We start from the raw sequence: 17775 nt of genomic DNA, 5'->3' as shown, positions 1-17775 counted from the left end.
CAACTTCTCTGTGGAAGATTTAGTTCTGAACAATAACTATAAATGCGTCAGGTTGAGAAATTACTTACAAAGAACCACACCTTTAAGATGTTGGCAAACATTCAATAAAGGTTTTAATTTCACATTCTTGTTTGTAATGAAGCTTTACTTATAGCAATAGTGTACCATCTAATCATAGCTTAATCTGAGACCTACGCACATACAATAGATATACTTAATAACGGAAATTCCTGAAAACCTTCCAGGAATCAATGGAGGTTGACTTTCGGAAAACTTCATTTTAGAGAAACATGACAAGAACTAGATGCTTTCAGCTTGAGGCAGGTCAAGAGTGGATCAGAACCAGGGACCATAATTCTAGCCACTCAGTCTGTGTGTTTGTCTGCCCATGGCGGCTGTGGTGCAAATTTAACCCTATCAGAAAACTGTTCATTTGTTGTTATCGTGGTTTAAGGTTAATAATAATAATAATAATAATAATAATAATAATAATAATAATAATAATAATAATAATAATAATAATAATAATAATAATAATAATAATAATAATAATAATAATAATAATAATAATAATAATAATAATAATAATAATAATAATAACAATAACCGTATTTATTACGCGCTTTCCAAAGGATACAAAGCGCCAAGTATTTTTACTGCATGGTGAGTGGGACGAAGGTTGGCCTACCCTCTTTTTATTTTCAAGTTTCTATGAAACATAACAATTTGAAAGAAGGTTCACAATGGATGAAGGCTTTTAACACTGTAGGGTTATCTTTGGCGGAAAAACTTCTGGGGAATCTCAACTATTTTGTTTGAAACTTTGAAGGGCTGCTAGGGCCAATGTGAATGTTTGTGGATGTTTTTTTATTCTTGCAACATATTTGAAGGTTTCATGAAACGAGGTGACAAGTGCATGACCTCAGTTTGTACTAAATGGTTGGACTAGGTTCACTATCCTTCCCAAAAAGGTTAGATTTCGATGAGAAGATCATGAATGTGTTGATCATATCCAGGATTTCCCTGGGGATTAAGACGAGGGGGGGGGGGGTTGGCGCTAGCATGACCCCTTAAAATGAGCTCTACATAACAAGTGTTTTCTTGGGAGTTTTTTGTTCTTGTTTAATGCTCTTTGTACAATTTGGAACTTCTGTGGTACTTTCGTGGATGGAAATAATTGTTTTGTTTTTGTTTGCCATTTTTTGCTGGGTAGAAAGTTTTGGTGATGAAGAGCCTTCTTTGAGAAGAGGAGGTCATTGGAAGCCCAAAACGTAAAGACCAAATCAAAGAAAATGCTTAAAGCCATTATACACTTCGATAAACAGTATTGTCCAAGTCCCACATTTCGTGTATCACAACTTATATATAAAATAACAATCCTGTGGAAATTTAGGCTCAATCGGACATCGGAGTCGGGAGAAAATAATGGGAAAACCTACTCCTGTTTTCGCGCGTTTCGCCGTGTCATGACATGTGTTTATAACAAATCCCGTAATTCTCGTTAACTAAAAAAGTAAAGCATTTCATGGACTAATATTTCAAGAGAAGTCTTTCACCATTACCTTCTGTAAACCCTATAAATTATTTGTAAATCTGTGAACTTTTTTTTTTTTTCCTGTACCGAAAGGGTCCAATGGCTTTAATGTAGGGACAAGGTTGTGCATCTTCATTTGCTTCAGGGTATTAGAGGGTTTTTTAACTTTCAGAATCAAGATACGTTTTTAGATTGTTACGAGACTCGTCACAAGCTTCTTTCTTCTTCTATTTGGTGAAGATGGCAGCACTAAGGACATCTCAAATTTACTTTCATTTCCTCCCCATCTTTTCATCGCTATTTGAAGTGTGCAACCAGGCAAAATCTCGTTTTCAAAACCTGTGAAGAGTTTCCTGTGATCGTGTAATGCTGCGTGCGTGTAGGAAGTGGATCGCTAGTCAGCGATGCCTTCAAACACAGAAAGATGAGACACTAGTCAAAAACAGGAACAAACTGAATTAAAAAGATACTGGAGACTCAATCAAAACCTTTTTTGGAAATGTAGTGAGAGTTACAGCAAGAATTGTGTGTATTTTCGTTGTTCAATAACAAAGGGGGATGGATGCACTCAAGGTGTATCACAACGTTGCACTATACTTTTGGATGGAAACTTATAAGTTATAATCCCCAAAGGACTTGTGGCTTTGGCTATTGGCTTTAAGGTTGGACTAGCCACAGCCAGAGAAAAGGCCACTCTTTTCCTATAAAAACTTAATTTAGCTCAAGATCTTCAGACAACCATGAAATTGTCTTTCATGGAAAGACCTCAGTTTTGAACTTTGAAAGCAAGCCCCACCTCTGAGAAAATCACTTTTGTTTATTATTATTAGCTGTTTCGTAGCGAAGCGCAGCGAAACAGCTCTTGTTTTTGTTAAAGTTTTTTTTATTATTATTATTATTATTATTATTATTATTATTTTTTTTTTTATTTGTCATCTTCAGAAAAATTTCATATAAGTGCTGATTTGCAATGTTCCCAAAGAGCAATTGCAATGAAATTTTCAGGGATGAAAGGTATTGGTGCAATGATCATTGCGAAACAAGGATGTCATTATGACATAATCAGAAGTCATGTGACGTCATCTTAAAGGTGTTGTATTTTAAATGTTTGAAAATTTATAACAAATCAGCCACAAGAGACCGTAGGTTTCTGTTTGCGGGATTGGGGAGGAATAAATTAGGTCTTCATTTTGTTTCGTGTGCGTGACCCCACATGACCTCTACTTCCGGTCGAAACCGGAAGTGGCCCTCTAATTTAAAATTGGAAAAAGATATGAAGTTGCTTTTAACGATGTTAGTGCCTGGCAAGGGTGGGCAGTTCAAAAAAATACCAATGACGTCACAAAATGCAACGGCGCCCTCTAGCGGCAGGTTGAAAACTCGTCAAAATGGACTTTTTGAAGATGTGTGTGGTGAAGTTTTTTGTAATCACTTCAAATTTTACACACACGTTAACTGTCAGGCAGCCATCATATGTGTGAAGTTTCAGATCAATAACGTCATTGGGGGTCACGTGACGCGGCCTTAAAGGTGCACTTTTTGAACTAATATAACTCTCTAAGTAATTATGCGATTATGTTGAAACTTGGTAGGTTGTTAGATATTGGCAAGCTCTCGTGAATTGTGAAATGACGTTATAGTGACGTCATCACACGATATTTTATGATTTTTTCAATTTTTGCACCTTTAACGAATAAATTGCTATCCGAACATGGTATAATCCAAATTTTTTTTTTTTTAAAGCCTGGATTAGTCATAACTGCTTTAAAAAAAGAATAAATTTCAAATTCAGTTGACAAAATTTAACCTGTTATTAACGAAACAGCTCTGCATTTGTGCACAAATGCAATCATGTCTAGTTATTATTTTTTTTTTTATTTGTCATCTTCAGAAAAATTTCATATAAGTGCTGATTTGCAATGTTCCCAAAGAGCAATTGCAATGAAATTTTCAGGGATGAAAGGTATTGGTGCAATGATCATTGCGAAACAAGGATGTCATTATGACATAATCAGAAGTCACGTGACGTCATCTTAAAGGTGTTGTATTTTAAATGTTTGAAAATTTATAACAAATCAGCCACAAGAGACCGTAGGTTTCTGTTTGCGGGATTGGGGAGGGATAAATAAGGTCTTCATTTTGTTTCGTGTGCGTGACCTCACATGACCTCTACTTCCGGTCGAAACCGGAAGTGGCCCTCTAATTCAAAATTGGAAAAAGATATGAAGTTGCTTTTAACGATGTTAGTGCGTGGCAAGGGTGGGCAGTTCAAAAAAAATACCAATGACGTCTCAAAATGCAACAGCGCCCTCTAGCGGCAGGTTGAAAACTCGTCAAAATGGACTTTTTGAAGATGTGTGTGGTGAAGTTTTTTGTAATCACTTCAAATTTTACACACACGTTAACTGTCAGGCAGCCATCATATGTGTGAAGTTTCAGATCAATGACGTCATCGGGGGTCACGTGACGCGGCCTTAAAGGTGCACTTTTTGAACTAATATAACTCCCTAAGTAATTATGCGATCATGTTGAAACTTGGTAGGTTGTTGGATATTGACAAGTTCTTATGAAATATTAAAGGACGTCATGATGACGTCATCACATGATTTTTTATAATTTTTTCAATTTTTGCACCTTTAACACATAAATTGCTATCTGAATATGGTATAATCCAAATTATTTTTTATTTATGCCACACTGGGCAAAATTGCTTTGAATACCCAACAAATTTAAAACTCAGTTGAGAAATTTGAATTTTTTTTTGACGAAACAGCTCTGCATTTGTGCACAAATGCAATTTAGCTCTAGTTATTTTTTTTTTTTTTATTTGTCATCTTCAGAAAAATTTCATATAAGTGCTGATTTGCAATGTTCCCAAAGAGCAATTGCAATGAAATTTTCAGGGATGAAAGGTATTGGTGCAATGATCATTGCGAAAGAAGGATGTCATTATGACATAATCAGAAGTCACGTGACGTCATCTTAAAGGTGTTGTATTTTAAATGTTTGAAAATTTATAACAAATCAGCCACAAGAGACCGTAGGTTTCTGTTTGCGGGATTGGGGAGGAATAAATAAGGTCTTCATTTTGTTTCGTGTGCGTGACCTCACATGACCTCTACTTCCGGTCGAAACCGGAAGTGGCCCTCTAATTCAAAATTGGAAAAAGATATGAAGTTGCTTTTAACGATGTTAGTGCGTGGCAAGGGTGGGCAGTTCAAAAAAAATACCAATGACGTCACAAATTGCAACGGCGCCCTCTAGCGGCAGGATGAAAACTCTTCAAAATGGACTTTTTGAAGATGTCTGTGGTGAAGTTTTTTGTAATCACTTTAAATTTTACACACAAGTTAACTGTCAGGCAGCCATCATATGTGTGAAGTTTCAGATCAATGACGTCATCGGGGGTCACGTGACGCGGCCTTAAAGGTGCACTTTTTGAACTAATATAACTCCCTAAGTAATTATGCGATCATGTTGAAACTTGGTAGGTTGTTGGATATTGACAAGTTCTTATGAAATATTAAAGGACGTCATGATGACGTCATCACATGATTTTTTATGATTTTTTCAATTTTTGCACCTTTAACACATAAATTGCTATCTGAATATGGTATAATCCAAATTATTTTTTATTTATGCCACATTGGGTAAAATTGCTTTGAATACCCAACAAATTTAAAACTCAGTTGAGAAATTTGAAATTTTTGTTGACGAAACAGCTCTGCATTTGTGCACAAATGCAATTTAGCTCTAGTTATCTGTGAACTTATAAACCTCTGTTCTTAAAAATGTGCCAAGTTCGTGAGCTTTTCACAAATTACTCTCAGTATGAGCCACTTAAATGTTTACAAAAACATCAACATATGCCTAATTATCTCTTGAGTTATTCCTTTGTTCTTGACCTTTGAGGTTTGACAAGCCTCTCCAGGACAGGTGTTTTGATTCTATCAAGGACTCTGTCAGTCTAAAAGGGACCATTAAGAAAGTATGCTGTGCTGATAGAAAGAAGGCAGGACCATTAATGTGGAAGATGATCTTATTCCTTGCATAGTTTCACCTTTAAACTAAAAAAAATTTGCTTGAGAAATACTGAATAGTTTTTAAATGGTTTAGATGGTGAGTGATTTGGGGTGTCTTTTATGTCTCTGGATAGTGTTACATGGTTTGAAGTAGTTTGGGAATTGATTTCAAGAGGAAAATCTGTAAATTGAAGGAGGATAACTAAGAAATGTGTAAAGCAATAGAATTTGTTTTCTACAGAAAGAAAATCATGTAATTCTATCTCCTGATTCAGCAACAAACCTTTAAAGGCAGTGGACACTATTTGTAATTACTCAAAATAATTGGTAGCATAAAAACTTACTTGGTAACAAGCAATGGAGAGCTGTTGACAGTATAAAACATTGTGAGAAAGAGCTCCCTCTGAAGTAATGTAGTTTTTTGAGAAAGAAGTAATTTTCCACTAAAATATTTGAATTTGATTTTGAGACCTCAGAATTTGATTTTGAAGTCTCAAATTCAAGTATCTGAAAGCACATAACTTCGTATGACAAGAGTAATTTTTCTTCCATTATTATCTTGCAACTTCGACGACCAATATTGAGTTCAAATTTTTACAGGTTTGTTATTTTGTTCATATGTTAAGATTTACTAAGTGAGAAGACTGGTCTTTGACAATTACCAAAGGTGTCCAGGGTCTTTAATTATACCTGATTTGAGGCATTGCATGGTGAGGGGTCAATATGAATTTGGTGTGTGGTGACACCATGTGTGTATCTACTTGCCATGCAGATTATGTTCTTGTCTCGCTATAGATTCTACTGCAGTAGAGTTTATTACCATGGTTTGTATGACTTTATGTTTTCTACTTTTCCCTTCCAATTACCCATCCAAGATCAACAGCACCTCCATGAACCTCTCAACCTTCCTCAATGATGTGCCGATAAATGGACTCCATTATCTGAAATCTTGTGTGATAAAGCCAGATGGTTGAAGAGTCAGGGCATCACCTTGCTTTCAAGTCAAGTGCTCTTTTTAATGATAACATTATCAACTCTTTATTTTCTTTGAAGGAAAGTGTAAAGTGGAATGTGACAGCTTCTGATTGTTGGTCTTGAGGTCCCTGGATAAAAGGAAGAGCTTGTCGCTTTGGTAGTGCCCATCATGGGGCTGTTTGTCTGCCTGCATTCTGTCATAACACCATCCATTGTTCAGCAATTTGTTCTAGTCCAGACGTTTTTCAAAGTAAACATTTTGCTGCCTCTTTAGCAAATTAGTTTTCTAAAGTTCAGTCATTTTTTGTATTTCAAGGGTCATTAGTTTTCACCTCATTTTGTCAAGTCTCTTGAGATTGTATGAGATTGAATGAGATCTCGTCTTACCTTTGACGGTATGAGACAAAGTGACTGCGTGGAGTAACTTTCTGATGAAGTAAAAATGACGCAGTTGGTATCGTTAAACTTGGTCATGACTGACACCCCAACAAATATATTGACCAAATAGGGAGACATCCATCATAAGGCTAGATAGCTCATTTGGTAGAGGGCCGGCATGTTAGTCCGTTGTTGGTTCAAATCCCGCTGTTGTCAATTTGTCTCTGTTTTACCCCAAATTAAATAAAAAGGCTTTGGTTTGCAAAAAGCTAGTCTCATTGCTCTGAGACTCATCGTATCCCAGGCCAATTTGACCAATGCAAGCAATAGTTAGTGGCCTGACGTTTCAACCCTAGCTGAGTCTTTCTCTTTTTAGCCTTCGAGAAAGACTGCTAGGGTCAAAACGTCAGGCCATTAAATGTTTTCCTTTCATACCATTTACCTTCTATTTGTGTTGGTGAGTATTTTGCAAAAGCTAACTCTACTTTCTCTTTTAAACTACATGGGGAAAGATCATTGTATCTTTTGTCGTTGCATGTGTTTATTCAACCCAGTACCTGTAGTTACTGCAATTGCTGCCCGTCAGGTGTGTGATTCCTGACTTTCCAGTCACTTGTCACTTTGTTACCTTTAACATTGTACATCCCAGGTTTATCTTTCATGTAATTCACTCTGCGGTTATTCCATTCAATAAATCACAATAAAAAACCCTGTTTTTCCTTCTTTTTTTCTCTTTTTCTTTGTTTGGGGGAGGGGATTATAGTTGCTGTTTCGCAACAGAAACTGTGTTGAAAGACTTTTGAAGTGTGGTTAACCACACAGATATCATCGTATTTTTCATCAGTATATTTATTTATTTGTTCAGGTCGCAGGGTGAAGAAGCGTTAACTGAAAGCCAAATAGCATGCCAGAAAGAAATGAATACAAAAATGTGATATTGATAAAGCTAACAAAAGACTTGTCTGCCAAGTGCAAGGGCAATGGGGGTAGTTATTGAGTTAGGATAAACATTCCAACCGTTAAGTGTTATGTCAACTAAAGAATCAGAGTTCAATTATTTCTAACAATTTGTTGACTCATTGGATTCTGTGCAAAGATGTCCCAGTGGATTGTTGATGATGAATCTGCTGATGTACTGTACGCAACATCCTGGTGGACTATATCGGTACAGTGTTAAAAGTGGCAAGTTAGTAGTCAAAATTGTAAGTAGAAGTAACTGATTTTGATATTTGACAATATGCTATGTGATAGTCTTCTATGCATTGTTTGGAAGTGGTAAGTAGTTGCTCATAAAGATGCACCATCCTGTTGGACTAATTGTCAAAAGTGGCATGCTGTAGTCAAAATTGTAATTAGAAGTAACAGATTTTTACTGTTGATATTTCAACAAAGGCTTTATGATAGTCCTCTAAACATTGTTGGGAAGCTGCTGAGTAGTATGGTAAGACGAAGTAGTTGCTCATAAAGATGAATACGCCATTAATGTCCGACTGCAAATATTTACTATGGAGCAATGACAGGTGGACGAGAGGTCGACATTGTATAGGATCTGGGGTGGTAGCGCTTGTGTCAACATCAAAGCATTCAATTGAATGGACAACTTAATGTTCCCAGAGTAATCAAAATTTAAGCCTATGGTGAAAAAATGTAATTAAAATCTACCAAGTGGAAATTAGTTCTGCTTCATCAGGGACAAATGAACACGTTTTGACTTAACAATGTTTGGGAAAATCTTGGGAGATTTTTTTCAGGGAGTCAGGAAATTTGATGACCTGTCTGAATAGGCTACCGTTGTATCATTGATAGGAAACTCTCAATTTATTGGTCCGATAATTTCAGGATTGATCTGAAAGTTCATTTTAACAAGTTTGAAAGAAGACTTTCAAAGTATGCAAAGTGGTAATATTTCAAATTATCTAGATAAAAGCTCTTTCAGATCCTGAAATAAATTTTTCAAAACTCACCAACAAAACTTTGTTTCGATAACATTCATCACCTCATGCATGGATTTGTTTATTTCTCTGCAAGCTTTCTAATGTTATTTTCAACCGGTAGGTTCCAACAGGTTTCAATGGTATTTTCAATCGGTAGGTTTAAATGGTTTGTTTAATGTAGAGTGCAGTGTACTTTTTAAAGACAGATTGATTAGATAGTCAACCAAATAGAACAAACAATTTGTGATTTGTGATATTATTCGTTTATTCTGCACGAGCATGACACCAAACATCCACCATTGATTATTTGAAACATTTTTCTGAAGGCCATTTAGTTTTGATTGAAAGTCATATTCTTAATTCTTACGGTATTTTTGTTCTGTACATGCTTGGAGTTCATACAATGTATATGAAGTCAATATATGGATGCTTGTGCTGTGCTTGGTTGAGTTTTATTACAGGAGTTTCAATGTAAGTAGTTCTCTAATTGTTACTTGCATGCATTCTATCATAAACTTATTCAAGCATGGAACTGCCATACAGCCCTTGATGGTCAAATATCAAGAAACAAAACGCTCTCAAAAAGAAAATATGTTTTGAGCTCGAAGGCAAGCATTCTGGTAGAATTGGGGGGCAAGAAGATATGAAAATGTGATTGTTTAAAATTACTGGCTGAATGACTCCTCCACCCCCTACCTTGAAAATGTCTAAAGGTTGTCGGTAACTTCAAAGGGCTTTGTGAATTTGTCTGGCGCCGGTTTTTATTGTCCGTATTACAAGTATATGAACAAGGAGACAAGTTCACTTTTGTTGAAGCCGATGTGTGTGCAATTTTTTAGCGGTATGGAAGGCCATAGGACAGGAAAAGTGGTGACAGTAAATCCAAACAAACTGAAGACTGTTCGAGTCAGATGCAGGGTTAAGAAGGATCAAGTGTGGAATAATACAGTTGAAAATCCAGGATAATTTGAGCAGTTTGTCATGTTTGTAAGTAGCCCTCTTGATTATGTTCAAAAACCTCAAAGCTTTTAGTGTGCCATATAAGTAAACTCATTTAATGTTGAAGCAATAAATAGGGGTTGTGTCTTGACTGTGATTAGCGTCAGGCGCAAATCCGTTGTAACCTTTGATAGTAACAACCTAGCAGTTGTTTTGCTATTCATAACAATACTCAATAAGTCATAGACCTTGCTCCAAATTCCAATGCTAGTGGTGAGAAACTATATTCTGAGATTGTCCGTGATGAAACTCAGTAACTCACAACTCCATCTCATGCTACTGTCTGAATTATTTATAACTCCATAGCTTAATTTTCAAAAGTATGCAACACTTACAGTGTAACTGATTACATCATTTATTAAGGGTGACAGCAAGCATTTGTAAAACCTGTGTCATTTCATGCTATAGTAAAAAGAAATCGCATTTCTCATTTTCTTAACTCCAAAGTCTGACTTGTGAGTTTAATCTTCTACAGAATGCAAATGATTTAAGACTAAGACAAATGTTTGATCTCTAATAATACGTTGAAATGTTATGTTGTTGTGATGATCATCGGCACAACAAATTAAGTGCAAGTCTACCTTCTTTTTTTTTAAATGAAGTAATTGAAAATTCCACCAATGATGTTTAATCTTGATATGATGCAAATCAGTTTTATTTTGGTTATGACACGCATTGCTGTTAATATTGTGTTTGCTTTAACAGATTATTTATTTTTGTGATCACTAAAAATACAAGTAAGTGGTGCTTACCGACAATTTTTTTTTATCACACTGTTAATATTGTGTTTACTTCAACAGTTGAGAATAATTTTTATATTATTTTATTTTTTGTGTGATCACAAAAATACAATAAGTGTTGTTTTATGACAATTTTTTTGTTACCAGAAACACTGCTGTTTCTATTGTATTTACTTTAATAGTTGAGATTTCTTTTTGTCACAAAAAGTACACGTAGGTCTTGCTTTATGGGTCAGTTTCCAATGAAAGTTCATCTCAACTTCTAATTTTGAGTTAATATATGAATTAAGGAGACATTGAACGGTCTGGTAGTTTTTATCCTTTCACCTTTAGGGTCAATTAATCTTATGGTTACAGGCGTCAGGAAAAACCAGCGGTGTTGAAGAATAAATCATCATACGATGTTCCGCGTTATAAACTTCTTCATACACTGCCTTAAAATCATAAGTAAACGATAAATTCTTAATTACGTACTGGACATTAAATAAACACTGATAGTGGAAGTTTTGCATCGCAGTTTGATTTTATACAAACTTGTAAAATATTTTCACTTTTGTTTATTTAAACACGACCAGTGCATCAGGATTCATTGTTGTCATAGAAAAACCACACTTTGTTAAACCTGTTTTTATGCACAATAATATCCACTAACTACAGCAATTAAAATATGTATATTCCAATAGTAACAGGCGACCATAAAAGAGATGTCAAGTGTGGAGGCTTTGTGCGGTTTTATTAAATGTTATTTGTGTCCCTAAATGCGAGATTTCCATTTTGTAAAATAATCCATAGCAGGGATTACTGACATTTAGTTTCTTGTTAAAAAGATAGACACTGTTTACCAAGATAAAATCCTTAGAATCAATTCGTTGTTGTTGAAAAGAAACTAAGGTTCAGATGTACTTCTTTATATTCTGATAACACAAGGTTTATACATAACCTTCTTTCTACAAAATCAGGATTATTTCCAGGATTCTTACAAACTGTGGCACATTCTGGTCCCCAAATTTTGGCAGAGGCACACTTTGAGCCATATGTTTGAAGTTGAGCATCATTTCTTCATTTTCTCTGAAAAGAGTTTCATATAGAATGGCGTTTTACACCATTTTAACACAAGGTTATAGAGACTTTTAATGTTGTCCCCACTTTCATGAGGTCTCTATCTTTGGAAAATAAGTGCATCACAAAACTGATATCGACCTTGGAGCCCCCCCCCCCCCCTCATTTTGATAATTGGAAAAACACACCTGGGTATTCCGCCATTGTGAAATTTATTTCAAAGTTTACTTAACAATAAAAAACAATATTTGTTTATCCATCCAGATGTAACATGAAGTGTATTGAGTCACCCTCCATTAACTTAGAAAACACACTCGCTGAAAAACACATTTTATTCAGACAAACAAGATTGCTTTCAAAGGCCGGTAGAAAGCGCTATATAAATGTTAAAATTATCATTGTATTATTATTGAATACTACCCACGCAAGTTTACAGCCTGCGGGTATGTGCATGCCCTGTTTATAAAAATTCATTCATTATTGATAAAAAGTTATTCTTTATACTTGGGATTTGAAGGTTTGCATCAAGCATGTGCAATGATAATGATGTGCCAGTCAGTGTTCTCTCTTAAAGGAACACGTTGCCTTGGATCGGTCGAGTTGGTCTTTGAAAAGCGTATTTAACCGTTTGTTAGTCAAAATTTTGACTCCCATAAATGGCCGACCGTGTTAGTTCTCAAAGTAAAAGAAAAACCACGCAATTTCGAGGCAAATGTGTGTGGATCATTTTATTCTACTTTTTAAACATCTTTCTACCCATATGCATTTGATAACAAACGGTTACAAACGCTTTTCAAAGACCAACTCGACTGATCCAAGGCAACGTGTTCCTTTAACATTGGTCCACTAACCAAATGACAGTTAAAACAGCCAAGGACCATTAATTTTGGTTTTTACCCATACACCGATGTGTGTTAGCACTGTATACTCAGTACTTTCCCGAGTCCTGTGAAAAAATATCACAGGCCTCGGGAAAGTACTGAGTATACAGTGCTAACACACATCGGTGTATGGGTAAAAACCAAAATTAATATTCTTTATCCCCGATGCAAATTTAACATCTATTATAAGCCAAGGACCAGTCAAAACTCACTCCCAGGTGGTTCTGCTGGCTAGTTCAGTGTAGAAAACCATCCCTATTTCATTTGAATATAATATTATGGCCTCTTGAACAAGCTGATGAACTAGTAAAATTCCTCCAGTTTACACGGAGCTTACTCCTCCAGTTGGCAAGTCAAAACAAAAGTTCAGGGCAACTGCCAGTGGTCTGTCGACCAAATGCTAGTTAGCACAGCTGAGGACCAGATGAAATACTCTCTGAGTGGTCTTGCTGGCTGGCTCAGTGTTGAACAGCATCCATACATAATATGAAATATGGACCAGAATCATGAGGGGTCCTGGAAGTTGTTCTCTGCATACATGTGGTCTCAGGACTTTTCCTGATTTCAGGTCGTTCCCAAAGTCTCCTTTAGCCTTGAAACTTAAAAGTTTTTTGAATGAAATAAAGCAGTCACCAAAGGGAGAGAGAAGTCCACATTGTGTCCACACCCAAAATGTTCTATTTCTTCAAACCTCCTGAATTGTAACGTCTGGGAATCAAGCCTCTTTTACGAATTTTCACATTCGTCAAATCTCATCCTTGACTCCATTTACTATCATTGTAATCTTAAAAACCTTGTTTGAACCCTTAACAAAAACAACCAGTCGTTGCCTGGTTATGTGATGATGAGTAGTGATTTAATGACACACTGGTATTTCCAGAATGGTGGTTTTCATGATTGGTTTTGCATGGGTTCACTAACACCTAAGTAAAATTGAAGCTATGGATGACGTACTGTCCACTAATCTTCAGCAGTAGTAGCCAGGTAGTAAGATAAAGAACTGAATCTTAGCAACAGTCAATTGATTCAATAAATATACCTTGTCATGTTACTTATTTTAGTCTGATATGATAAATGTTGTGCTCTAATAACTCAACGTTGATGTTATCTGGTAATTAAACATTGAATTTTTTTGAATCTCTACTGGAAGGCCAGTGGGCCCAATGTCATTGAGATGCTTAAGTAAAAATGTTGCTTAAAAATATTATTTTACAAAGCAAAAATATGCAGGATACCAGTCGCAGAGGGTACATGTGAAATGGTATTTTGGCTGAACCTTATTCTTGTAGGCATGTTGTGCTTGTAAGCATGTTGTGCTTGGCTGTTTTTGTGCTTAAGCTGTTCTATTGATACAGGAAGTCGTGGGCTGTTTGAAACCACAGCTTAGCAGCTTTGGGTCTTGCTTTGACTCCATCACTCCTAGAAATGTGTTCTTTTAAAGCTGGAGCTTCAGCTGTGGTTTTAAATATGCAGGCATAATATTTTTCCTACTGAAGTCTGATTTGTTTTTGCCCTCTGGTATTAATCAGAAACATTATGATTAGGCCTTAAATAGCCTTAAAAGTCTATTAAAGTCTATACCATGTGTACATGTAGGTCAACCTTTGTACTCAGTTGTTGCACCTTTTTTTTAAAGGCCAAATATCTTGAAAACAGCAATAGTGGACCCTGGGCCAAAATTGATGGCTCAGCTTAACTCTGGATTCTGTGGTTAAGGTCAGTCAGTCACCATCATCTGCTTACAGAGTTACAACACAAACAATGCTTAGCAATATTAAGTACACAGGCTGACAGCCAAAACTTCTTGCTAACATTTGAAATACACTTTAAAGGGAAGGTACACGTTTGGTAATTGTCAAAGACCAGTCTTCTCACTTTGTGTATTCCATCATATGCATAAAATAACAAGCCTGTGAAAATTTGGGCTCAATCGGTCATCGAAAATTGCGAGAAAATGATGAAAGAAAAAACACCCTTTTTGGACGAATTTGTTTGCTTTCAGATAGGAATAAAAGACTTCTAGCTAGAAGTCTCTTATTGTTTTAGTAAGAAATTACCTCTTTCTCAAAAACTACATTACTTCAGAGGGAGTCGTTTCCCACAATGTGTTATACTATCAACAGCTCACCAATGCTCGTTACCAAGTCAGTTTTTAAGTTAATATTTGTTTTGAGTAATTACCAAACGTGTACCTTCCCTTTAAGCATGGATTTTCTTCTAACAAAATGGGACTAGACCTTACTGTTTCATTGAATTTTTTAGGAATAGCCGACAATTGAAACAATAAGCTTACAGAACCTGCTAAGCACAAAGGTATAAGCAATTTTATGTGCTTGGCGCAAATTTGTTGGCAGATTTGACTGGAAACCTATTTCTGTTGCGACAAAATTTTCTGTGTTAAAAATTCTTGCTGCTCTTTAAAATGAATCTGTACTAAAGAATAGAAACGATCATTGGTTTGATTTAAGGTTGTTTTCCACTGAGGTTTTTTTTTTCTTAATATAATTCTTTTGCAATGGTATGTCGTTGGTTTCTTGTTCCATGGTTTGTGGTGAAATATACTTATCATGCAAGTAAAACATTTTTTTAAACTAATCAGAAATATTCCAAGTTTAACCTTACACTAAGCAAATTTAAAAATCTATAACTCATTGTGTAATCATGAAAAATATTAAATCAATGAGTTACAGAAGCTGTGTTGTAATATTTTACTATGACGTCATAAGAAACTAAACATTCCTTTCAAAGCAGTACCATACCCATTTTATCTAAACCATACACCACTGTCATAAATGCTCCAGTAGTCAGATAAATCTCCCCTCTGACAATTCCAGCCTCTGTACTTACCACCCCTCCAAAACTTTAGAACAGTCCACTTTGTCAGTGACTTGGTCCATTCGCTCAGGCGTGACTTAGTAGTCTAGCATAGTGTAATGTATACATGTACACTAAGAGCCAATGTGTATCACTCATAGAATGCCAGCCAATCGCTCTTCCATAGCGTAGTACGCCACTACTTTACCTCAAAGCTGTCACTACCTAGCTAGCTACATAATCATTAGACGTGACTCAATACAGTGCAAGGATCATACTGAACTGGGTTCTCATTCACCTCGAGTCTGCCTCTGATGCTCGTCCTACAACATTTATTGGATGATTCAGTTTCTTAGGGTTTGAGATTTAGCAGTCAGGTCTACAGCATCTGGATTCATGTGAATATTTGACTGTGATTTCTTGCCAGTTTCTAAGATATTGAGGAAGATATTGAGGAAGATAAGTTGGAGTTAAGTTTACATCTCAAGACTTAAAGAGGAGAGGATGCAAGTGCGTAAAAACCATTTGGAATTATATCTGAAGTCGGCCAGACCAAGTTGCTTCTAACATATGTAAGTTTTTCAAGTTTTTCCTCTATCTAATGGTTTTGTCAATTTTGTTTGTCAATCATTATTTGTTTATTACTAGATTGTATTGATGTGAACTTATTTTATAAAAATTAAAATGTCTTCTACATGTAAAACATCGCAAATCCAGGAGCTGTGGGGGAAAACACCTTCCTTGAATGTTGAGGGACGAGTTATATATACAAAAATCTAAGTGTGTTTAGAAATACTCTTAAATACAAACACGTATAAAATAACCACTTTATATTTATCTCTTTGAAACTTTCTGAGTTTGTCTACAAAGTAAAATAATTATAATTGTTGAAAAGGTGCAAATAATTATCACTATACAGTACTGTTTTATGCTTAGATGCCAAAATGCTATTTCTTGGTGTTAAAATATCCCAATATGGATCACTAACTCATTGAATTTTCCACCAAATTTAACATTTTGTTACACTTTGTACCGAAAACATTAGTAAAATAAAACAAATGATCAAAACTCAAAACCCAGTTTTCAATTATTTCAATATTTAAAATTTTAGGCCTATAGATGTGTTTGGCAATTTCATCTTCTGTTTCAAGTAAAAATTGCATGCTGGAAACCAGGAAAAGATATTGAAAACTCCTGAGCTGGGAGAACATTGATCTAAAATATCTGACTTTAATTAATGGCTTCACTTTGTTCTTTTAGTGTATACAAATTTTAAACAAACAAATTTGGGATGGGTTGGTACAACTTGGTAGGTCAAGGCAATTTCAAAGAAAAAACCCAGAAGAAGTCAACATTTTACAAAATTGTTTGTTTTCAGTAGCAACATTCCAGTAGGGTGGATTCAAAGCAGTTCTACTGCCATTGCACTTTGCAACTGTTATTTTTATTTTTGGAACATCCTGCCAACAAGTATATTTCAAAAGACTCCTCTAACAATGTGATTTTTTTTGTGTTATGAAATATGTGGAAAAAAACACATTGAATCCGTGGTTTGGTGTCAGTAAAGGTTTTTTTAAACTGCATTGAGCCGAGAAGGTCACATCTTTCCCTAACAATCAAAAATAAGTGTTTTCAAGTTCGTTCTCAGTACACATGTTTCACAGATTTAAACAGTTTGAGTTTCACGGAACACTTAAAGATGATTAATGTTTCCTTTTCAAAACTTGAGAAAATAGAATTAGCTGTTGCAAACTGCTTACCAACCAAAAGGACCTTTGGTACATATAAATGAAAACAAGTAGATGGCCTAACGTTTCGATCCTTACAAAGACTTTCTCAAAGGCTAGAAAAAAATATATATTGTGGGAAAAAATGTTTAGTGATAAAAAATACAAAGATAGAAATGTTTAACAACTGTCAGAAATTAACAAGGCCCTACCAACAGCAAACATTCTGGTGAACTCTGAAGAGTCCATAATGTTTTCTCATTGTGATAATGTTTCAACATGCATTCATAACATTAGATTTGAATTGGAAAAAAATGAACTATTCTAAGTAGGTTTTAGAGTTGCTTTTATGAGTTTACATAGTTCAACCTTTAGGGGCAATGTTGATAGTTGACAAAATTGAAGAACTACAACCAATTTATTAAAAGCCTCAAGAGGTAGTCATACATGTATTTGAGTATAATCTGGTGAATTTGCTGTCACATTTGAAAACAAGTTGCCTTGGAGCTATTTATCCAAATAAAAAGGGTTTTTGACTGAACGCAAATCTGTTCTCTTGTCTCTTGTCAAAAAGAAAACTCCATTTATCAAAAAAGTAAGTATAATTTTTCGAAGGCAGAATCAAAATGAGAAAACAATATTCATCTATCATGTTTAAAGCTTTGCAGTTCACAATATTTCCTAAAGTTCAATAATCCATGTAAATTAATCA

General features: G+C 35.3%; 1 protein-coding gene across 5 annotated transcripts in view; it reads left to right on the top strand.

Moving 5' to 3' along the window:
- LOC139936896 (semaphorin-5B-like) overlaps positions 1 to 17775 on the top strand; it is a 158916-nt gene that overhangs the window by 16959 nt on the left and 124182 nt on the right. For 2 of the 5 annotated variants that reach the window (XM_071931710.1, XM_071931709.1), the window contains exon 1: positions 15502 to 15908. The gene's annotated coding sequence lies outside the window, so the exon portion shown is untranslated. Of the gene's footprint in view, positions 1 to 15501; positions 15909 to 17775 lie in introns of those variants that run through there. The other 3 variants (XM_071931712.1, XM_071931707.1, XM_071931708.1) reach the window with 2 other exon arrangements.

This window comes from Asterias amurensis, chromosome 5 (assembly GCF_032118995.1).
Source record: "Asterias amurensis chromosome 5, ASM3211899v1".
NCBI lineage: Eukaryota > Metazoa > Echinodermata > Asteroidea > Forcipulatida > Asteriidae > Asterias > Asterias amurensis.
Note: the sequence above shows the minus strand (reverse complement) of the source record. Positions and strands in the feature narration are given on the sequence as shown.